This window comes from Acomys minous, assembly GCF_964271855.1.
Source record: "Acomys minous genome assembly, chromosome: 11".
In the NCBI taxonomy this organism is placed as follows: Eukaryota; Metazoa; Chordata; class Mammalia; order Rodentia; family Muridae; genus Acomys; species Acomys minous.
The window spans coordinates 61,408,314-61,431,772 of NC_140492.1; the positions used below are offsets into that span (position 1 = coordinate 61,408,314).

Below are 23,459 nucleotides of genomic sequence, written 5' to 3' on the forward strand. Positions count from 1 at the left end.
CTCCCACACCTGTGAGAAAGCTGGGAGAGCCCCAGGCTGACTGGGACAACTGCTCAACCTGCTAGTGAGTTCAGAAAGTGTGGGGATTCGAGTGTGGGCGTGGATTTCTCATCTCTCTTCTCCGACTCTAATCAAATATCCCACCATGCCAGGTCAGGTAAGGCACGGTACGCTGGAGCTGTGTGACTTGAGCTTCCGTTCCAGGACAAGTGGGGCTAAGTGACAAACAGTGTGGGTGCCGAGTCTCACAAGCCTGGATTCAAATTCTAATAGGCTTTTAACTCAGCATCTATATTCTGTGGGCTGCCTTTTTTTTTAAAAAATAGGATTGGGTACTGGTAATATTGCTGTTAAAAGGAAAGAAAATCATATATATTGAGTTCAAGGTCCGGCATGGAGTGAGAATCTATCAAAGCCAGATATTAATATTAGTATTAATTATTTACTACTGCTACTACTACTATCTCAGAGCACTTGCGTGTTAGAAAAAGCTAGAGTGCAACATCATTTCTTAGGCAAGATGAAGGGTGAAGGGTTTGTATGGACGAGCCATACCCCCTGTGCTTTGTGTAATAGAAGGGTTTTCTTACCGTGATGTCAGGCCCAGCCAAGGAACCTGAGCTCTCCTATGAATAACTTTTTCAGTAATTTAGTGTAAGAAATACATCTTCCTTCAATTTAGAGCATTTGGGTGGTAGTGCAGTACAGATGCTAAACATTTTCTGCATATGACTCCAGAGGGTGGGGGGTGGGGCTGGTAATTCTGAATCCTTTGAACATCATAGGGTCTTGCTGGATGAAAGGTACGTGTTGAATGTGGCGTTTTATAAAATTAGAAGACAATAATTTTCTGCTAAAACAGCTGTGCGTCTCTGCAGACCAGAGAGATGTCTTGAGGCATTGTGTGGACCTGGCAGCTCAGGGCCTTTTGGAAAAAAAAAAAAGTCTGGAAACAGCACATCCCACTTCAAACATCACAAATCAAATATAAAGTTGTTTATTGAGAAATTCCTCAGTTTCAGGGCGTTTCGAGTGTGAACTTGTGCAACCTTACACGATTCTCTGCACAACAACAAACAAAAGCCTCTTCCTTTTCCTCCTATGGTACCCAGCACCAGCCTCCCAAGGGAATTTACTGTCCTGCATCAGGCCAACCAGGTGGTCACACAATCAGCAAACCAGCCACAGTTAACAGATATGACACTTTTCTACTCGGCTGCCATAAGCAAACCCTGAGCAATGGGGCAGAGAAAGCCAGGAACATGGACAACCTCAATAGAAAAGAAAGACAAACAGAATTGTCCCAGGATTTAGACTAGGCTGGAGACAGCTCCATAGCTATATTAAAAACAAACAAACAAACAAACAAACAAACAAAAAAAGCACCCAACTTCATCCTATTCCTCCTCCCCCTCCTCCCCCTCCTCTCCCCCCTCCTCCTCCTCCTCATTGTCCTCCTTCTCTTCCTCCTCCTCCTCCTCTTCCTCTTCCTTCCTCTTCTCTCCCCCTCTTTTTCCTCCTCCCCCTCCTCCCTCCTCCCCCCTCCTCTCCCCCCTCCTCCTCCCCCTCCTCCCCCTCCTCTCCCCCCTCCTCTCCCCCCTCCTCCTCCTTCCTCCTTCAACACTAGTGTTCCAGAGACTGATCCTGTAATACCTAAGCTTAGTGGAGCTTAACGAACTGTAACAGGCCCAAACAGGGGCGGCTGTGACCTACGTGATAAATCACTTCAGTGCCTCTCTGGGGAGAGGCACTTCCCTCCCTCCCTCCCTCCCCGACCCTCTTACCCTTCCTGTAGATATGCAAGGAGTTGAAGTTAAAGGGAAATGAAAGGACAAGCGCCCTCCTTTTCAAGTCAGTTTATTTATGTGGATTATGTTTCCCATCATAAGGGTTACATTTTGGAACCGGTTCTTACATTTGAGTTGCCTTGCCCCCATCTCCTTTTTCCATGTCATTTAAAAGAAAGCTTCATCCCCAAGAGACTCTGATGTAATTTATAGCAATCTTTTTCCAAAGTGAGTGTCCCCGGGCCAGAAAGGACATGGGAGGTCGTTTAAGCTGAGGCGCGATGACACCACAGAGCTGGAGCATCATCAGCACCAGCCTGGGGTTCCTTTACTGTGGAATCAAGACTCCAGTATCACCCCGTGTCCTTGGAGGATAGCAGGATGTGGTTGCTGAACTATTGGGGAGCTCATGTGTCCTGACGCCCTTCATTGCGGAATAGCTTCCTCATTTACAGATGTAAAAGCAGGTCTGGGAAGAGGAAGTTGAGTTTCTTCTTCCACCTTTTATGTGGGCCCATGGATTGGAGTCAGGCCACCCGGCTTGCCATGGCCTTCGCTCACTGGGGCTATCTCCGGTCTTCTTGCTGGCCTCCTATCACCTGGATTCTAATGAGCGTCCGCAGAGCTAGGTGCTGTCTCCCCCTGGCCAAAGGCAAACGCACTCGGGAGTCTGTCTGCAGTCCGGAATGTTTTGTAGAGCATCTGTGGGCAGCTGCCGGCTTGGATGTATGGCTTCTTTCCTTCCTGACAAGAAGAAGGATAATTTTCAATCCCAACCGTGTCACATGAACAGTCGATTCATAACTGAGGAAAGTGGCTGAGCTCACCCTCACACCGTTGTTTCTCCCTCCCTCTCCCCTTTCCAGCCACCACCACCTCCCTGCTCCCTTCTCTCTCAGCTCTGGCATGTCAGCCGGGTTTCATACTGAGCTACACCCCCGACTCTTCCTCACTTTGTCTCTCCTTTATCCTCTTCAGCCTTTCTGTTCCTCCTCTTCCTTCTTTTTCTTGTCACAGACTCCAGTGTCATAGCATTTCCTAAAGCCTAGCATGCTGCAAGAGGAGAAACTAGGGAGTGAAGTAGATAGCGGGATAACATCACAGAGGTAGGAAGTGTAGTTAGCATCATATAGTAGATAGGACTTGACTCTGCTCACTCCACCCCCCAAAGAAAGGCTGGACCAATGGCTAGCATAATCTACCATTTGGACTGTTCATGCAATGGGCTCTTTCCTGCCTCCCCTCCCCAACCTCATCCATTTGATGTGGAGAAGCCAAAGTAAGGCTACCATTTATTTTGAAGAGAGACGGCATCCGGTGACCTCAGCTCTGACCATACAAGCTGTCCTAGCTCACTATCTCAGCTGTCCCTTATTTCTGTGCAGGATGAAATAAAGGACGGGCTGCACTTGAGGGACCTTAATGTATCTGTCAGGGCTGAAATAAACCTCTTGATGTCGCCGGGTGTGGCGGTGCATGCCTTTAATCCCAGCACTCAGCAGGCAGAGGCAGCTGGATCTCTGGCCAGTCTGGTCTACCAAGAAAGTCCAGGAAAGCCAAGGCTACACAGAGAAACCCTGTCTCAAAAACAAAGACAAAAACAAACCCAAAACAACCCAAACAAAAGAAAAAACCACAACAACAGCAACAAAACCCCTCTTGATGTCTACTCTGTACTAATTCCTTCTCCAACTAACTTTTTCTTTTTTAAGCATTATAATTTTGGGACCCGATGGCATTCTACGTCTAGTGCCACACTGAGCTGCACTGGATAATGTAAGGAAAGGAAAAAAAACCAGTTGTTTTACCCAGTAATATTTTATACAGCATGAATGTTGCCATTAATTTTTATTTACAAAACTATTGAATTAAAATATTTTCTTATTCCACTCAGGAGGCAGAGGCAGAGGCAGGTGGATCTCTGTGAGTTCGAGGCCAGCCTGGTCTACAAAACGAGTCCAGGACAGCCAAGGCTACACAGAGAAACCTTGTCTCAAAAAACAACAACAACAAAAATTTTTTTTCTTACTCACTAGGACTTTTTCTTTTTGCTTAAATTTTGCCCAAAGGCTATGGCTTTGCCTAACTCCTTCCAACTCTTCTAATGCAATTTAGTTAGTGATCACCCCCTAAATTCTAGGAACCCCACCCAGATACTTCTGATGCCTGTCTTTCTGACGACAGCAACAGCAGCAGCCTCCCCCTGCCACCCACCCTCTCTCTGCTGTCACCACCCTCATCCTCTGCCCTGGAGGCTCCCACATGACTTTGTAGACTGTCACATTTTGCTATTTCCCCTCAATTCTGCTCCCTGCTATTTGGGGAACACCCTTGGCCTTGGGTAGGGTGACCTCATGGCAACTCTAAAGGTGGGTTCTGCATGGCACAAACTTCAGAAACATTTTCAGGATGGCTCCAGCAGTGACAGAGTTCAGGATGTGTGTGGATGGCTGCAGGGGCAAGAGACCGCTTCTTCCTCCCTCTGCTCTACGCTATGTATCTCTGTGAGGCCCGCAAGTACTCCAGAAGTCTGGGTACCACCAGAGGAGCCATTGAGGATGAAGGTTACGGGGAGTGGAGAAGTAGAGACCTGAAATCCCTACTCCTGGACTTTGCCAATTACTTACAATTACTTCCTTTGTAGTTGGAGGCACATTGCGAAGATCCTCACTAATGCTGCCGCACGGTATCTCATGGACACACGATGCTGCAGCCTGGCTCTGTTCTTTTCAACTCAGGCTGAAATTATATGGGGTATGGGCGTTGCAGTGGTGTGTGGGAGGCAAGACCTTAAAGACATCATTAGGCCATTGAGAATGACAGATGCCTTCCTCTTGTGAGCTCTTGGTTCCACAGGACCGAGTCAGTCACCTCGAGAGTGGATTGGTACAAAACAGGGCCGCCTCTAGTGCCCTGGCTCTCCCTCACACCCATCTGCCCTTCCAACTTCCATCTGTTTTGATGCCACCAGACGCTGGCAGCATGTTCTTGGTTTTCCACCTCCTGAACCACAAGCTGAGTAAACGTCCTTATGCATCGTCCAGTCTCAAGAACATTGTTATAGTAACAGGAAACTGACAGACATGTGCTTTTCAATCATGTGCTTATCAGTGGCCTTTAGGGCTATTTATGTTCTTGCTATAAACAGTGCTGCAGCCAACATTTCTGTCTGACTTTTTTTTTTTTTTTTTTTGGCGTATGTGTAAGTTTGTTGAAGGAACCAGATTTGCAATTACTGGCCTGTAAAATAGGCATGATTTTCTTATATAACTTGGCTGAGTCCACTCACAGGAGGCCAGAGTATCAGGAATTGATGAAAAGGACTTTGTTAGGGGTGGGGTGGGGGGAGAGATTAAACTCCCCAAAACATATCCATCAGGGCAGATGCTGGATGTTAACTGAGGTGCTGGCATCAGGTCCTAGGGGGTCCTCTGCTGGCCCAGGGGCTGGCCTTTGGTAGCCAGTGATGAGGAGGCAGGGCTCCCCGAGGTGAAACTGGGGTGGCCGGGTCAGCAAGGCACTGGTGAGAGAAGTCAGGGCAGCCGCTGCTTACCAGCTGTCACTAGTCACTTAAGCGTGTGTGGATCCATTGGCTGCGTCCCCCACTAGTTGCAGGCTACAGCTTAAAAGGTTGTGCAGCTTGGGGTAGATCCACAGTGAGCGGTGGTGTTTGTGAGAGTTTCTCTTTCGAAATCCTCTTGATAATATTTTACGCCCCTCCCCCCCCCCCAATAAAATGCATATAACAGATTCCTCGATGGCTCATTTTATTGTCTGCTGGAGACGGTTGTCTCTTCCTGGGGACATGTCGTTTCCCAGGTCTCCTGGCAACCTTTGGATCCCTTTTCTCAAGTAATTAAAATAAAGAGTACACCGATGCTGTCGCATAAAAGTCAAAGAGGCGATGGTCCAAGCTGCAATGGGCGGGTGCAAGGGGAAACCGCTTGGCAACCATGTGTCTTTATCTTACAAAGGAGAGCTTGGGTCCCGAGAGGTGGAGCTTTGCGGGCAGGGAAGGCCACACCGAGAGTCGATGGCTGGTAGGAAACAGGGCTCAGGGCTGTAACCCAAGCCAGGTGGCCTCTGTGTTGGGCCTCTCTTTTGGGTGGGCACAGGCATGTTTGTTGTCCTGTGTTTCCTGCATGTTCCTAAAGCTAGAAAAGACAGAGGTGTCATTAGAATGGAGCCCGAGACCTGTGGTGGTGTCCTGGGAGGCTAAGGGATGGAAGGAGAACGTCCACTTTGCCTTCCTCTCTTCTTCAAGCTACACAGCATCACCGGAAATGTTGTTTGGTACTCCCCCTCACGGGCCGCTCTGCTCTTCACAACCCCTAGGAGGCAACTGTATCAGAGGCCTCGAGATTGCTGTCCCTCGTGCCTGGAGCAATGCCTGGCAAACTGTAGCTTCTCGATAAATGTTTGAATGACTAAGGTAATGCTTGTAGGTTTGCTGCCCCTGTCTCCAGGGAGACAAGAAAGTTGACATTGGTGAAGGCCATGGCCCCATTGGAAGTGCAGCTTGAGGCAGAAACCAGGTCAGGAGACAAATCTGAGAGTGAAGGCCCCGCCCTAGGAATCTCAGCACTAAACCGCAAAGACCCTGGCCAAAAGGCCCTGGAGAAGTCAACCAGTAGTCCCAGCACATCTTGGATTTCTCTGAGAGGCTTTCAAACGTTGAAGAGGAAGAACAGCAAGGAGGGTGTTTATCATCTTTTGACTTTTTAAAAAATGCTTCATAGACCAGTGAACAAAAACAATGGGGCTCAAGCCAGAAGAATGCTGCAGGGTGCGGGCGATTGTTGTCCTAAGCTCACAAGGTGGTTAGACAAGAAACAGGAAAGCTGTTACCAGGACAACTTGTGTATGTCCATGGTGAGAGTAGGCCAGCTCAGAGGATGTTTGACACACATGGTTGCACCTCACTGGTCCTTGGGCCCCTCATCTATAGAATGGGGGTGCTATGGTGCAGTGGCTGAGGAGGAACAAGGACAGAGAATGACTTTGAATTCACCAGTGGGTTTAAGTTCTGCATGACCAGTGGTTCTCAACTTTCTTAATACAGTTCTTCATGTTGTGGTGTTCCCCCAAGCATAAAGTTATTTTGCTGCAGGCCAGGGGAGTGGTGGTGCACAGCTTTAATCCCAGCACTCAGGAGACAAAAGCAGGCAGATCTCTGTGAGTTCATGGCCAGCCTGCTCTACATAGTGAGTTCCAGGATAGCCAGGTCAAGCCTCTGTCTCAAAACAACAACAAACAAACATCAACAACAACAAAAACCACATAAATCTAAAAAGAAAAAAAAAAACTTTTTAGCCTGGCACGGTGGCTCACACTTTTAGTTTGAGGCCAGCCTGGTCTACATAGTGAGTCCCAGGACAGAGAGAGAGCTACATAGTGAGACCCTGTCACAAAAGGAAGGAAAGAAGGAAGGAAGGAAGGAAGGAAGGAAGGAAGGAAGGAAGGAAGGAGTTAGCATTCTGCTTCAGTCCACCTACCTATGACATCATTACTTACCTGCCAAAGGGGCGTGGCCTGTCCAGGGCCATAAAAAAAAAAAAAGACAAACCTCCACATGGCCCTCTCTTTCCCCTTCCTCTCTCTACTTCCTGTCCACTCTACCCCCTCTCTCTCTTACCCTTCTTACTCTTTCTTTCTCTTCTCATTCTTTCTCTGTCTCTGTCTCTCTGGGCCCCCTTTTCCTTCTCCCCCCATACTCATTTAATAAACCCCATATAATATAATATCTGCTGCCTGGTAGCTTCTATCTATCACTGTTGTAATTATTAAATATAAAATTGGTAGCCCGTGCTGGGAAAGGCTCTTCCAGGACTGTCTTAAGTCTGGAATCCTTTCTACCGAACTAGTTCTATCTAATACATTTCCCACAATAATTTCCTTGTGGTACCTTCTTATATCTATTCTTCTTATGCCTTACTGCCATATAACTAACAAATATAAAAGAAGGAAGGGGGCTGGAGAGATGGCTCAGAGGTTAAGAGCACCACCTCCTCTTCCAGAGGTCCTGAGTTCAATTCCCAGCAACCACATGGAGGCTCACAGCCATCTATAATGAGATCTGGTGCCCTCTTCTGGAGTGCATTAAGAACATACATAATAAATAAATCCTCTTTTTTTTTAAAAAAAAAAAAAAAGAAGGAAGCGAGGGAGGGAGGAAAGAGAGAAGAAAGATCGTGTGGCTTTCCATTCACATTAAGTTTGCAGGCTCTATACAGAGAACACAACACTGAGTAACTATTGTTGGGCCAGAGCGTTGGATGGAGGACCCCCCCACCTTGGAAGCAACAGGCCCTGAGAAGACCAACCTAACCAATCACTGTCCTGCTTTCGCCTCTGGTATCAACACACTCCCCAAATCGAACCTCCATCTGAGCCTCTGCTTTGTTTGCTGGTCAGATGACAAGGATGCAACACTCCAGGATGCATCCAACGCAGAGCAGATTCGGGGAGCAGTGAAGCTCCACTCTCGACTGAGGCTGTTGTTCCCAGGCACTGTTCCAGTCCTGTTCACTTCCACTTCAAAACAAACGTCGTGTCTCTGCAAACGCAGAAAACAACCCAGATAACGCCATGTTGGTGAGCTGTGCTCTCTCTGCTGGAATGTGGTCTTCAGGACAGTATATAGTTCGTGGAGTTTTATTTTTGAAAGCACAGTGCCTGAGGGAGGAGAAAAAAAAAAAAGACGCCAACCCAGCCCTCTCCGTGGCAGTCTCATCTTTCACCAGGCTTGGAACAGTGTAAACACCACTGCGTGAGGCTCCGTGTTTATGTTTTCTCAATGACTTCCAGATTGAATTTGCTGTGTTTACAAGTTGGAGACACTTTTTCTAACCGCCGGCACTGCAAACTCCAGTGGGGGCCTGACGCCCCAGCTGGGCTCTCTCTGCATCTAGTTACCCTGGTCTGTGACAACACCACCGTAGTGCCCCAGCAGGAAGCCAGCCCAGCTCCTGCTGCTGCCTAGAGACACTGGCTTTTCAGAACTGAATGGAATCAAGATGCCATAGTATTATGACTTTAAACTTTCAACCTTTGGATCAGAGGTGGGCATGCTGGCTAATTACAGAGGGTCATCATCCTGGACCAATGGTTGAATTTTCCTGGTGTCTCTTTCTCTGCTTATTCTTTTCAGACCCCATGAACCTCACTTTGAAGTTTCTCCTAAAGCCTACAAATCAAGAGCTGTGCTGGCTTCCTGCCTGGGGTAGGCCTGGGTGCAGTAGAACTTGAAGGTCACATGTTACAATACTGTTAGAGTTGTGCAAAACTTCAGACAGGACATTCTCCAATCCCCCTCCTTTGAAGAAACAATAGCTTGCTGGGAGGTGGTGGTGGTGCATGTCTTTAATCCCAGCACTCAGGAGGTAGAGGCAGGTGGTTCTCTGAGTTCGAGGCCAGCCTGGTCTACAGTGTGAGTTCCAGGACAGGCAGGGATACACAGAGAAACCTTGTCTCAAAAAGAAAGAAAGAAAGAAAGAAAGAAAGAAAGAAAGAAAGAAAGAAAGACAGAAAGAAAGGAGAAACAACAGCCTATGGAAATAAGCATCATCTCACTGAACTTTTCTTTTGCCAGATGTTCAGTGTTTATGAGAGATGCTGCCAGTACCATGGTGTACCAGCTCTCATGCCTAATAGCCTTTCAGAGTTTGCATCCTTGGATTATGGCACACCCTGGCTCACACCCACCAGCTGCCCTCTAGACAGGCAGCCCCACTGAGAAGAGAAAGCGGGGCCTGGCTAGAGAGCTTGGGCCCAGTGCTGCTGTCCACGTGACCCTGACCCACTCACTCTCTGGCTCTCTGACGCCCAGTCTCCTTCTTTCTCCCTTCCTAATGGGGATGAATTCCTTGGGATGTGCCAAGCGTGAAAGGATGTAGTAGCTAGGAAAACACTGGGGAGAGAAGACGGTCCAGCACGGTGGAGCTTAATGTTTTAGGAAGGAGGTGAAAGGGATCCAAGGGGGCATTCTGATGCTATGCAATCGAGGTTACATGTAAAGGCAAGTTTTTAAAAATTATTGACTTCTTTGTTTTCTCTTATATACAGAATCTAGATTACGTGTGTGACACAAAAGGGGTTATTTGGTGGGGGAGAAAGAGGAGCAGCAGGAGGGACAGGGGACAGTAGAGGGAATATGCGAATGTGAGTAATTTATGATGGCATTCATGAAAGCATTCTAACGAAGGGCTGGAGAGATGGCTCAGTGCTTATGGTATATGCTGTTTGCTACTGAGCACAGCATGGCTCATTCATTGTCTTTAATCCCAGAACTCATGGGGCAGAGACAAGTCGATCTCTGTGAGTTCAAAGCCAGCCTTAGAAAGTTCCAGGACAGCCGTCACTATATAGTAAGACATCATCATCATCATCATCATCATCATCATCATAAAGTGTAAGTATAATAATTAATAATATCATAATCATTATTATTAAAGTACATGCTGTATAGAGGACCTGAGTTCAGCTTTGAGCACCCACCCTGGTCAGCTTACAAGCACCTGTAACTCCAGATCCAGGGCACCCACACCCTCTTTCAGGCTTCTCTAGCATCTGCACTCATGCACACACACCCTCTCCAACACACACATTCACATCATTTTTTAAAAAACAGTATTATGAATCTTTACTTGAAGAAAATATCATAACGCAGCTCATTATTTTATACGCAAGCTTAAAAAATATTTTTACAAGGCATTAACGTTCATGAAACTCAGACGCAAGATGTCGCATGGTCTCTGCAGGAGGAACTCTGGAACTCTGCAATTACTGTGGTGAATTATTTTTTTTTTTTACCCAGGGCTCCCTGGGTCTCTAGGTTTGCTGGAAGGCTGGACTTGGTGGTGATCAAGGACTTCCGGCGCCAGTGTGCTGTGATTCTGCTCAGTGCTTCTCAGGCTGCTGGGTAGAAAAGTATAATGAAGTTTAAGGGGAGAAGAAAGAGAAAATTGAGTTTTACAATGGAAGAACTTTGGGCATGTGGAAAAGCAAACATTGTATAAGTATGAAACTTAAATGTAATCTTTTTCTTTGGGGGGCAGTTTCAAGGCAGGGTCTCTCTGTATTAGCCTTGGCTGTCCTTGACTCACTTTGTAGACCAGGCTGGCCTCGAACTCACAGCGATCCGCCTGCCTCTGCCTCCCGAGTGCTGGGATTAAAGGCGTGCGCCACCACACCCAGCTTTAGTGATCTTTTGTTATTTTTTACTCATATTTCATGTTTGGGCTACACACCCCACATGCATACAGACCACTTACATATGTACTTACCCACCGTACATACACTTTGCCTTCCCTCCCTCCCTCCTTCCCTCCCTCCTTCCCTCCTACCCTTCCCTCTCCTTTCTGCCTGTATGCCTCCTTTCCTTGTCTTTCTTCCTGGTTTGATTGTAAATGACTTTATTGTTGTGTCTGTGTGAGCAGAATTGTTCCTCTGCTTCCTCCACATCGGTCCTAGGATCAGTCTCGGATTTGGCAACCAGCGCCTTTACCGGATGTGCCAGCTCACTGGCCCAGGTTTGTTTTGTTTTATTTTTAAGTTGGGTAAAGAAATATTTTCTTTTTAACAGTAAATCGTGCTGACACTGAAAGAGGATCCTGCTCCTTTGTTCTTTGGCTTCCCTAACTACGCTCCAGAAACCCACAGCGTGGACACCTCTTCCAGGTAGGTCCTCAGCGGGGAGCTGCTGGCCTGTAGTCTGGAGGAATGGTCCAAGCCCTCCCTGATGGGTCAGCTGTGTGACGGGGATAGCCCCTTCCCCTGCCTGCATCACAGCCACCTTGTTTGGAAAGTAAAGGAGTTGGGTCAGATGGTCGGAGCTGCCTGTCAGACTTACTACTCTTGATGTAGGCCTGGCTCATGTTGGTAAGACCCAGTGCCGGGTGCAAGAAGCAAGATCCACCTGCTTCAGATACCTTCTGACTGACAAAGCAAGTGAAAAAGGTGAAACTGCTCCAGTGATTAAAAATCATCTTAAAAATAACTGCTTTGTTTTAGAAATAATTTATGTGTAGCTTTTCACATCCTCACATCCTGGTAATTGATACCTTTCATCTAGTTGGATGTTTCAGTGATGGCTCTTTATCCTTAGCCACTAACCCTGCCACATCCATCAGGCAAATTCCTAAGAAACACCCGTTTTGGCTCTCAGCGGAAACCTCTAATGAGGGTGATCAAATCAGCTTAATGCTCCCGATGGGGAGCAGTCTGGGGAGCAGTCCTGTTATGAGGCCGCTGTCGCTTCCTCATTACCGTTTTAGTTCTACCATTAGCCACTTTGGGGTTATAAATTTCCACCAATGTCTTTCGGAGTGGTGTGTAACCTTCCACCTCACAGCTGATCAGCGTCAAACGTGGAAAGACTTGGAAATTGAGACTCAAAGGACCACATCTGGTATGACCTTGGATAAGTCACCTTCCTTCTCTGGCCCTATTTCTTCGTGCGGAGATGGTACTGGTCATTTGGACAGTACTTTGTTGACTGTGTGACTGTGTGTGACTGTGCGCAAGCAACACCAGTGGCTTGAGAGGGGTTTCTCCAGGCTGTGGACATGAGAATCTGAGGTCCCTGACTCAGCTCTGTCGGGGATATGAAGGGTGGGGTGTGTTCCTTGCCACACTGAGGCAGGGGAAAGGCCTCAGGACTGTAGTCAGCCAAGTGGCTCTCAAGCCACACAGGAGTCTAGGTTACCTTCTCTTTGTAAACTTTCTACACTCTTGTCTCTCTTCAGCAAACTCCAGAGCATGCCTGGAGAGGTTCTGAGAGCCAGTGGGTCAGAGGAAGCTTGCCCCTTCTAGGAGACCACCATGAAGATGTGTGCTCTAAGAGGTAAGGCCTCTGTGAGGTACCTGGGCATCTCAGACTATTCCTGCTACTGTGATACATTATCTGGGATCAAGTGATTTATAAGAACAAATTTCCCCCTCATGGTCCCAGAGACTGGAAAGTCCAAGGTCTTGCCAGTTTCAGTGTCCAGTGAAGCCTGTCTTTGGCTCCCAACATAGTATTTTGTTATCACAGTCATCCTGGGCAGAAACTGGAAAGCTAAAAAAAAAAAAAAAGTATGACCAGGGGCTGGAGAGATGATTCAGAGGTTAAGAGTACTGTCTGTTCTTCCTGAGGTCTTGAGTTCAATTCCTAGCAACTACATGGTGGCTCACAACCATCTGTACCCTCTAATGCCCTCTTCCGGCGAGCAGGTGTACACACAGATAGAGCCTCATATACATAAAATAAATAAATAAAGTCTTTTTTTTAAAGTATGGCTAGCTCCCTCCTTTGCATAGGACACTAACTCACTATGGGGAACAACCCTTACGGCCTGCCCACTAATGGTCCCCTGTTACCCATGCTGTGCTAGCCACAAAGTTCCAAGAAGAGTTTGAGAGGGGGTACAAACACTCAAATGACAACAGTGGGATGTGACAACCGAGACCTCATGAAGAGATCAGTATCCTTTTTTTTTTTAAAGATTTATTTCTTTATTTATCTATTTATTATACAGTATTCTACCTACGTACACATTAACACCAGAAGAGGGCACTACACCTCATTATAGATGATTGTGAGCCACGATGTGGTTGCTGGGAATTGAACTCAGGACCTTTGGAAGAGCATCCAGTGCTCTTAAGCACTGAGCCATTCTCCAGCCGGAGATCAGAGTCTTTATGTGAGTCGAGGAGGCAGAGCTCTCTTCAACTGTGTGAGACTAGCAGAAGAAACAAGGTAGCAAGGAGCTCTCCACAGCCACAGAACCACAGGCAGCTTGACTTTTTTACCTCCCAGGCTACAGCACGGTAAGAAATAAATGTCTGTTGTTTATAAGACACCAGGGTATGGTCATTTGTTACGGGAGCCTCAGAGGACCAAGGTAGTCCTGACCTGGTCCAGTAGTCTCAACAAGCACAGGCTACTGGGCGAAAAGGATGGATCCCAGAAAGCATTTTGGATGACAGCCCTTTCCCAGCCAAGGCAGATGTTTTCTAGGACCACTCATGGCATTTGTTAGCTTTTGGGGGAACAGAGGCTCTTCGGCCGCTGGGAAATCCTAAGAGAAGTGCAGAGTCAGGAAAGGCCTTAGGGAGCGTCAACTGATGTTTTTGACCTTATGTGCCCCTTTAGTGGATGCGAGGGCTGATGAGCCTCTAAAAGGAACAATCCCCTACACTCCCCACACACCCCAACCACCCCAACCACCCCCCCCCTTCCCCACACTCTCCTCTCTGTGACAGGATCTCACTATGTAGCTCAGGCTGTCCTGGAACTCACTATGCAGACTAGGCTGCCCTCAAACTCTGAGATTCCCCCTGCCTCTGCCTCCCTAGTGCTGGGATTAAAGACGTGCGCCACCACACCTGTCTTGGGACCTATTTATCTATACGTTCATACAGGGGAAAAACAGGTCCTTAAGTAGGTGGCATTCTGGGACCTAGGAAACAATTAAAAGAAATGGCCTTTCTTCATCTTTTGACAAGTTGGTCTGGCTATATAGCCTAGGTTGCCCTGGAATTCCTCACTTCAAGTGATCTTCCTGCCTCAGCCTCCTGAGTAGCTAGGACTGTATGTTCAGACCACAACAACCAGCTTTCAAGCTCTCTATAATATTCTGACGATGGGCTTTCCACATTTTGGAAGACCCCAAAATATTTTTCTTAAAAAGATCCAGGGCTGGAGAGACAGCTCAGTGCTCTTTCAGAGAACTGAGGTTCAACTCCCAGCACCCCCATGATCGCTCACAACTGTGTAATTCCTGTTCCAGGGAATCTGAGACCCTCACACAGACACGCATGCAGGCAAAACACCAATGTATATAAAACACAATTAAACAAATTATTTTTTAAAAGGTCCAATAAAGAGACTTCACACAGACCCTTTCTCTCATAAATTTTGTTGTAGCATTCATTATAAATTCAACACGGGGTCGTTGTGACTAATAACAGGGTAAAGCTGAGACTGTAAGCAATAGTTGCTCGATTGTTTGGCCTCAGCATCTGGGAAACTTGGGCTTTGTGTTTTGACACTTCCTTCCAGGTTGCAAAATGGAAGTTTTTCTGAGAGTGGCCTTGAGTAAAGGACACTCTTCAAGTACACAGAAATGAGCTTTTGTCCTAAGGTCAGCTCTCAAATGAGTCACGCCTATGCCACCGCTTTCTGCTGTCTTGATGATAGAGTACTCATTTCTTGTTGTAGGCTCGTGGAAATTCCAACTCAGAACAAAAATATTGGATTAACTCAACACCAATAGCTTGAGAGGGGTTTCTCCAGGCTGTGGACGTGAGAATCTGAGGTCCCTGACTCAGCTCTGTCGGGGATATGAAGGGTGGGGTGTAGTCCTTGCCACACGGAGGTAGGGGAAAGGCCTCAGGGTTGTAGTCAGCCAAGTGGCTCTCAAGCCACACAGGAGTCTAGGTTACCTTCTCTTTGTAAACTTTCTACACTCTTGTCTCTCTTCAGCAAACTCCAGAGCATGCCTGGAGAGGTTCTGAGAGCCAGTGGATCAGAGGAAGCTTGCCCCTTCTAGGAGACCACCATGAAGATGGAAACGGTGGGTTCCCCCCAAGGAGATGGGGGGGGTCTTCCACCACCTTCTGTAAACCTCTTCCTACCTAACCAGGCTCCTCCCATCACAGCACTGGAAGATCTGGCCTTTAATGTCTTGGATTAAAGCAGATGTTTCCGACAGGATTGTGGGGTCAACACTGGCTTTTTTTGTTTTTGTTTTTGTTTTTGTTTTTGTTTTTGTTTTTGTTTTTCAAGACAGGGTTTCTCTGTGTAGCCTTGGCTGTCCTGGCCTCACTCTGTAGACCAGGCTGGTCTCGAACTCACAGTGATCTGCCTGCCTGTGCCTCGAGAGTGCTGGGATTAAAGGCCACCACCACCTGGCTCAACACTGACTTTTAAGTCCCGGTTAGAACATGGAAACGTCTCATTTCTCCATCTATGCCCAACCTGAAGTCTGAGAAGGTACATGTCACAATGTCTCTAATGATTGATGGCCCTGCCCAGCTTGGTCAGTAAGTCCAGATCCTAAGGTCGCATCAGAGTGTCAGGAAGCACTCACCATGTGGAGATAGCGAGCCAGTTAGTAACATCCCACAGCTCAGGGAACTAAGAAAAAAGTCTTTGATACCGATGGCTCCAAGGACTTGTCATAAGTGGCCAGGAATAGAATCCTGAAGAAAGAATGTTTTTCAGAAAAACAAAGCAAATAAGTAACAGCGAGATGGCTCAGCCTGGGAGATGGCTTGGCCAGGAAGATATTTTTGCTAGTGAGAGAGATGGCTTGGCCGGAAACAGTTGCCTAAGCCTGAACTGAATTCTATTCCTGGAACTCAACTCCTGAAATTGTCCTCTGACACCTGCATTCAAGCAATACACGCACGCACGCACGCACACACACACACACACACACACACACACACAGTAAAAAACAAACATTTTTTTTTTGGCAAGGTAATATGTTCCCTGAGCCCACCTATCTTTTATTTTCCAGGGCTCTGCCAACAGAGCAACTGGGAGCCCCACTCTCCAGTCCCTTAATTCAGAATGCAGCAAGCACTCTGCGGTCTTTGAATCCATGGGTGTCTAGGGGTCAAGTTGTCAGTGGCATGGTGGATGAGACGCTGTCTGTGAGCAGTTGTCAGGCCTTTGCCCATCTAGTGGAGATGCTTCCTGCCTTTGCGGAGATAGAGATGTGGTTCAGTGGGTAGCGTGCTCGCCTCACAATCCCAGCATCCTGGATTGGATTCCCAGTGTTGACTAAACGGTGTGGTTGGCGCACTCCAGAGGGAGAGGCAGGAGAGTCAAGAGTTCTAGGTCATCCCCAGCTATTTACCAGGTTCAAGACCAGCCTAGACTACCTGTGGCCTCCTCTCTTTCTTCTGACTGCATTATGCCTTCTTCCAGAAAGAATCCTGAGGCATCCATGACTTGATAGCAAGCGGGTCTAGGGGCAGCCCTGAGACCATCTACTTCCTTTTTGGAGGCTTTGCTAGAGGAGACCCGTGACCTTACTGTATGTCCATAAGGACAGTCACATCTCCCTCCCAGTGTCCCTGGGGCACACAGAGTAAGCCCTCAATAAAAGGCAGGAGATGCTGTTGATAGTTACAAGAGTGGGAGATGGGTTCATTACTTAATAAGGATGGCATGTCTGTGGACAAAAACTTCTCTGAACTCACAGCACTGAAAGATTCCGATGATAAAAGGCTGGGACTTCTTATCCTAGGCAAAAGCCTAAGACTTGTCATTTTTCAGTGCTCCTGGGGGTGGACCTACTCTTATGGCTGAAATTTAGTTGGGAACCAATCCTTTATTCCCTTGGGCTGGTTATGTTCGTTCTTTGCTGTCTTCAAACTCAAGGCCAGGCCCTAGTGCAGGCCACCCGCCCCCTGGTGACCTCAGCCATCTCGGTGTCCTCTAGATTGAAAGCTGTTGATTGAGAAGGGCAAAACAATACACTCTGTCATGACGGCCTCCGATCCCATCCTATCAGGATGGTGTTCTGTTGACCCAAAACCTTCCTCACTTCCCCCTGAGGGTAATCTAGAGGCAGGGGAATGGGGGTCTCGAGGAACCTTTATGTGGGAGTGAAGGTTTCAACCACATAGCACCTAGCGGTGGAAGGTACCAGGGTGATGAAGTTGACCTGGTTCAGATATGGCATACCCCAGCCGCCGCACTGTTGCTCTTTGGTCCTGGGGTTCTTTGGTGGCAAAATGTTGAAATTTGTGAGATTTTCCTTCTAAAACAACAAACAAAACAAAATCTGCTCTTTAAAAAATAGTCTTTTGCCGGGCGTGGTGGCACATGCCTTTAATCCCAGCACTCGGGAGGCAGAGGTAGGCGGATCGCTGTGAGTTCGAGGCCAGCCTGGTCTACAAAGTGAGTCCAGGATGGCCAAGGCTACACAGAGAAACCCTGTCTCGAAAAAAACCAAAAAAAAAATTTTTTTAGTTGCTGAGAACAGCCTCAAAACAAAAATTTGGCTCTCAAATCTTTTTGTTTAATGACTCCAAGACTGGTGCTTTGCACTACGGTGGCCTCGCTGGCGACTCAGCCCTGGAGGAATACTGTCCACCCCCTCCCTCCCCCTTTACCCCCACCCCTTTCACCCCCCATCCCCCCACTTCTTCTATGCCCTGCTGCCCACTTGCTTGCAGGGAACTGTAGGTCTCCTTTACAGTTCTTCTGATCACACAGAGGCTGTCGTGAACAGTCTTTCTCTTTTACAGTAAGGCATTAGCTTTAAAAAAAAAGGGGGGGGGCTACGACAAATTCATTTTCTTCTCCATAAGACACTTGACATGTTCATTGAAGGGGGAGGAGGCAACTCATGCTGAAATCCATTTGGTGTCAGCGGTGACGAAAATGAAAGAAATAGAGATGAACAGTTCCAAAATGGAGCTTGTTAATTAAAATTAACTGCAGTCACACAGCTCATTGAGAATCATCTCTTTCCTGCTTAATTATGATGAGGAAAACTCACCTTTTACTGGGATAAAATGAAGTCTTCCTTACCAGAGAGAAAAATGTTTCCCCGGGGCTGCCTAAAGAAATAGTGTTCTTCTAGAGAAAAGAAGAAAGCTTTAAAAAACAACAACAAACAAAAACAAAATGACCAAAAAATTCCAAACAAGTCTGGCATCTAGAGACTGAGGCAAAAGGATGGAGCCGGCCTGGGCTGTATAGCAAAATCTTATCAGCAGGGATCAAACAAACAAACAAACAAAAGCCCTTTCACAGGAGTCACATAAATATCTTGCATATCATATATTTATATTACAGTTCATAACAGTAGTAAAGTTACAGTTATGAAGTAGCAATGAAAATAAGTTTATGGTGGGGGTTCCCCCCCCCATAAGAGGGTCAAAAAACTAGGAAAGGTGAGAACCACCTTCAGTGCAGTTGCTTTGGTCAGATACTTGGGTGTGGGGAGAAGTCCTACACAATGAATTCAGGCTACTCATCAGCGGGGAAGAATGATACACACCACAACAGGCCCACGACTACTGAATCCATATCACACGCCTGCACCTCTGTCACTGGTGGCTACCCTGTTCTAGAATCCTGCCCCTCATAAAAGATTTATTTATTTATTTATTTATTTATTGATTGATTGATTGATTGATTGATTTTTTGAGACAAGGTTTCTCTGTGTAGCTTTGCCTGTCCTGGACTAACTTTGTAGACCAGGCTGGCCTCGAACTCACAAAGATCCACCTGCCTCTGCCTCCCCAAGTGTTGGGATTAAAGGCATGCGCCACCACCGCCCAGCTAAAAACTTAATTTATTAAACCAGGCGTGGTGGTGCACGCCTGTAATCCTAACACTTGGGGAGGCAGAGGCAGGCGGATCTCTGTGAGTTCGAGGCCAGCCTGGTCTACAAAGTGAGTCCAGGACAGCTAAGGCTACACAGAGAAACCCTGTCTCAAAAAACAAACAAACAAACAAAAAAACCCAAACCAAAACAGATTATTCTGACACGGCTGCTGCTACACAGTCATGTAGCAATGACACCGTGACTAAGGAAGCCATCGCCTTTTGAGAAGTGGCTCCGATCTCCCTCCCCACAGACCTCCACCCCTGGGAGAAACTCGATAACCTTAAAGGAAGCAGAAAAAGGAGGATACATAGATGTGGGGTTTAATCTTGGAGTAACTAACTCTGCAGTGAGATCCAGACTCCAGCCTAAAAGACAGCCTCTACCGGTTCCAGGGATTAGGAGGGACTTGCTCACCCCAGTGGCCGGCCCTGTCCTGTCCTCCCTCGTGTTAGGACAGACAACCTGTTGGAAGGTAAAGAAAGGCCCTTTTATGTCTGAATCTCACCGCCCCTGAGACTGCCCTTCGGAAACCCTATCTCTCCCATTCTCTCCTTTCTCGGCAACACTAGAAGTCCTTTGTAAACATCCTCCCGGAACAGTCTCTAGATCTGTCCGATAAGCCTCAAATGGGAAAGCAGATTAGGTAGAGTTGAAAGGAGTGTTCCTGTCGGGGATGTAGCTGGGGTCACTTGGCTTGAAAAGCCCTAGATCGATGCTACCCAAAACCCCAAGTCTCACTGCTGATCAGGAGGAAGCGCCCTCTCTGGGTGTGGTGGCACCGGCTTGTATGTAGTCCCTGCATTTTGGGAGGCAGAAGCCGGAAGTTCGGGAGCGTAAGGTCACACTCGGCTACAAACTCAGTTTAAGATCTCATGGGCAAACAAACAGGAAGATTATGTTGTCTATTGATGCCGCAGATCTTTCAGTTTGCATGCGCACTGTGCTATTTACTTAGCGATGTACTTCTCAGAATATACGGCTGTAATTAAGTGACACGCGACCAATTGCTGATAGATAATCATTCTGCAGCAGTGTTGAGGAGAAATCCTCCAGTGGTCGACTTTGCCTGTTCACTGTAAAGTAACGATCATAAAAACACTTTGCCTAGCTCATGTATGAGTCTGTGGGTGAACCCATGCTTTCATTTCAAGTCTGACAGATTGTGTATTAGGAATGTGCTACATCTAAAACAAAATTGTCTTCTCAAACTGTTTAGATGACCTCACCTTCCTTACAATGGTCCGGTCTGAGGGTTCAGCTTATTTTGCGTCCTTGCCGTTACTTCCGTTCTTGGTCTTTATCATTTTAGAGATGCGAGTGGGTATCGGGTAGGCTTGTGTCTCATTGTGATTCTTTGAACCAGTCTTGCTAATAGCCCAGGCTAGCCTTAACTCACTATCCTTCTGCCTTAGTTTCCCCAGTGCTGGAGTTACAGGCATGTGCCTTCATCACCAGCTCACACTGGCATTAGTTTGTGCTTCTTTAATGGCTGATGCTGTGTCTTTTCACTTGCTTTTGTGCCATCTGTATGCTTCTTGGATGAAACGTCTATTTGAATCTTCTGTCTGTGTTGTAAGTTTGGTGTGTTTGTGTGTGATTTATTCCCCTGGGAGCCCATGCGCTAGGAGCTTGACCCTCAGTGTGGCAGTGGAGTGTAAGGACCAGACAAACTCCATTTTGAAAAAGAACCTGTTTCGTGTTAAACCTAGCCAAGGGCTGAACCCAGATTCCAGAAAAACCACAAACTAGTCTAAACAGAAAAAATATTCCCTAGCAACACAATCAGCTCACCTTGGGAAAGTCCAAATATACTCTCTGCTGGTCAAGCTGACCAGCAGGTGGTCTGGCACATAGCAACAACCAATTAGGAGAAGTCAGGCCAAAGTTCCTAATGCCCCCATGACAGCTTCAACCAATCTTTTCTATAGGGCAACTTGCCCCTACGCCTATTACCCAACCATGAAATGCCAAGGCTTGTAACTCCCTGCTTGCAGCTTTTCTGCCCAACTGCCATTCAATCATACACTGTAAGACCCATTTATTTGTCGAAAATCTATAAAAAGCCCCTCTCAATTGAGACTCGAGGTCACTTCTCTGAATCTGCTGTGTCAGTGCATTGAAGGTGTGTCCCGGGTTTAAACCCGCAATAAAGACTTCCTTGCCATTGCATTTGGACTCTTGGGTGGTCTGTTTGGGGAGGCTCTCAAAATTTGGGCATAACAGTGGGAGCCTTAAGCGGGAGTCTCCTTAGAAACAATTGATGTGGTCCTTTAAGGACTGAGCTGGTTCCTGAGGACCAGTTGTTACAAAGCTTGGGGGCCTCTCCAGGCTCCTTCGCTTGTTCACACACACGAGACCACAAAAGAGTCTTTCTACTTCTCCATTATGCTGTGATGGAGTCCGAGTGGCACCACACCAAGAGCCAAATAAACCTTTCTTCTTTGTACATTAACTGGAATCAGTCATTTGGTTCTAATAGCATAAAGTAAATTAAGAATTAAAAAAATACAGATATAGACACACACACGCAAGCACACACACACACATACACACACATACACACACACAATTCCCTTATGAAACCTGTGATTTGCAAATATTTTCTCCAGTTTTTTATATTTGGTTTGTTTGTTTGCATTTGTCTTTTCAAGACAGAGTTTCTCTGTGCAATCCTGCCTGTCCAGGAATTTGCTCTGTAGCCAGGCTGGCCTCAAACTCACAGCAATCTGCCTGCCCTGTGTGGAGTGCTGGGATCAAAGGTGTGCAACACTACCGAGCTAGCTTTTTTATTCTGAGGAAAAAAATTAACATTTAAATTTATTTTTTTAGCATTTTATACATGTAAAGATCATTGTATCCATTTTCACTGTTTTTTTCCCCAATTCTTCCTCACCTCTTGTAGAAAATAAAAATTGCAAATACTGTTTATTATTAAAAGCCTATAAATATTATGGTAGGGTTTTTTTATTTTTTGTTTTTGTTTTGTTTGTTTGTTTTGTTTTTTCAAGGCAGGGTTTCTCTGTGTAGCCTTGGCTGTCCTGGAACTCACTCTATAGACCAGGCTGGCCTCAAACTCACAGCGATCCACCTGCCTCGGCCTCCGGAGTCCTGGGATTAAAGGCGTGCGTCACCACGCCCACCAGCTATATGGCAGGTTTTATTTAACCCGCTATCAAGCAGTAAAAGACACAGAAACCTGACAGATTTTAGATAAGCCTTATTTTACCTGGGGCTGAGCAGATATCAGCCCCCTAGGCTACCTTATTATCACCCAGTCCCACACCCCACGCCATTTGCCTTAATCATTCCTGTCTGGGCCGCTTCCCTTCCAGAATCCCCATAAACACTTGCACATGCTTTCCATCTGGGCCGCTCCTCTCCACGCCGTTCTCAGAGTGCACTCTCCCGGCCCACGTGGCTCTTTACGCATCCCAAGGCGGCTCTGTCTCTCCTTCTCTCCTCCAACCTTGAGAATTTTGGCCACGCCCACCTCACTTCATCCCTGCCCGGGTGGTGTGTAGGCTTTTATTCAGCCAATGAGGGATCATTTGGGGGCACGGATTACAAATGTCATTTTGGGGTCCGTAGCAAGCAGACCACAGGGGGCAAAATAATTAACAACCAACTGGAAAGCATCAGACCATGCAGATACACTCACTTCCCGTCCCAAATTCCATGTCCCAGAAGAGAAATTCTTGGGCCATTCTTTCTTTCCTCCCCTCCCCCTCCTCTTCTTTCTCCTTTTTATGGTAGCCTAGGCTGGCCTCAAACTATGCAACCAGGGATTACCAGAGCCCCACCTCTGTAGTGCCGTGATAAGAGATATGTACTTCTGTGCGTGGTTTATGCAGTGCTGGGGACTGAACCCATCTGATGTGCCAAGAAGTTCTTACATTTAATTAAAAAAAATAATTCGTTAGTTATTTTTAATATGTCGCTTTGTGCTTTTGGTCTTATATCTAGGAAATAGTTCTTATTTCTAGCCACAAAGATTTTTCTCCTATTTATTTTTTCAGCAGTTCTATGTAACTTAGGCTTTGTATTTAGGATTTATATCTACATTGAGTTATTCAGTTTTTATAATGTAGAAGCATTTTTCATTTTTTTAATCTAATTTCTCAGCATAATGTATCACGTAGCTTTGCATTTGTGTCTATTGAAGATCAAGTGACTGTATATTTAGGCTGTATTCCTGGACTGTTTGTACTGTAGCAGTGATCTAATTCCCTTTGTTACACCAACACCATGCTGACACGATCACAGTGGTTTCAAAAAAAATCTTGAAATCAGCTCATGTAAGTCTTGCAACTTTATTTCTTTTCAAAAGCATTTG

The 23,459-nt window shown here is 46.6% G+C and overlaps 2 long non-coding RNA genes across 3 annotated transcripts; one reads left to right on the forward strand and one right to left on the reverse strand.

Moving 5' to 3' along the window:
- Positions 1–1,841: 1,841 nt before the first annotated feature.
- LOC311608601 lies at positions 1,842–4,489 on the reverse strand. The gene is made up of 2 exons (XR_014783040.1): positions 4,415–4,489; positions 1,842–2,531 (listed from the first exon to the last, which is right to left on the reverse strand). It is a non-coding gene; the product is annotated as an uncharacterized lncRNA (long non-coding RNA).
- Positions 4,490–9,526: 5,037 nt separating this feature from the next.
- Positions 9,527–15,357, forward strand: LOC311608786. Of its 2 annotated transcripts, none has more exons than XR_014783162.1 (5): positions 9,527–9,804; positions 10,074–10,197; positions 11,371–11,465; positions 12,533–12,630; positions 15,256–15,357. It is a non-coding gene; the product is annotated as an uncharacterized lncRNA (long non-coding RNA). The 2 variants fall into 2 exon arrangements; XR_014783163.1 differs by having other exon boundaries at positions 10,074–10,153; positions 11,351–11,465.
- Positions 15,358–23,459: the final 8,102 nt, after the last annotated feature.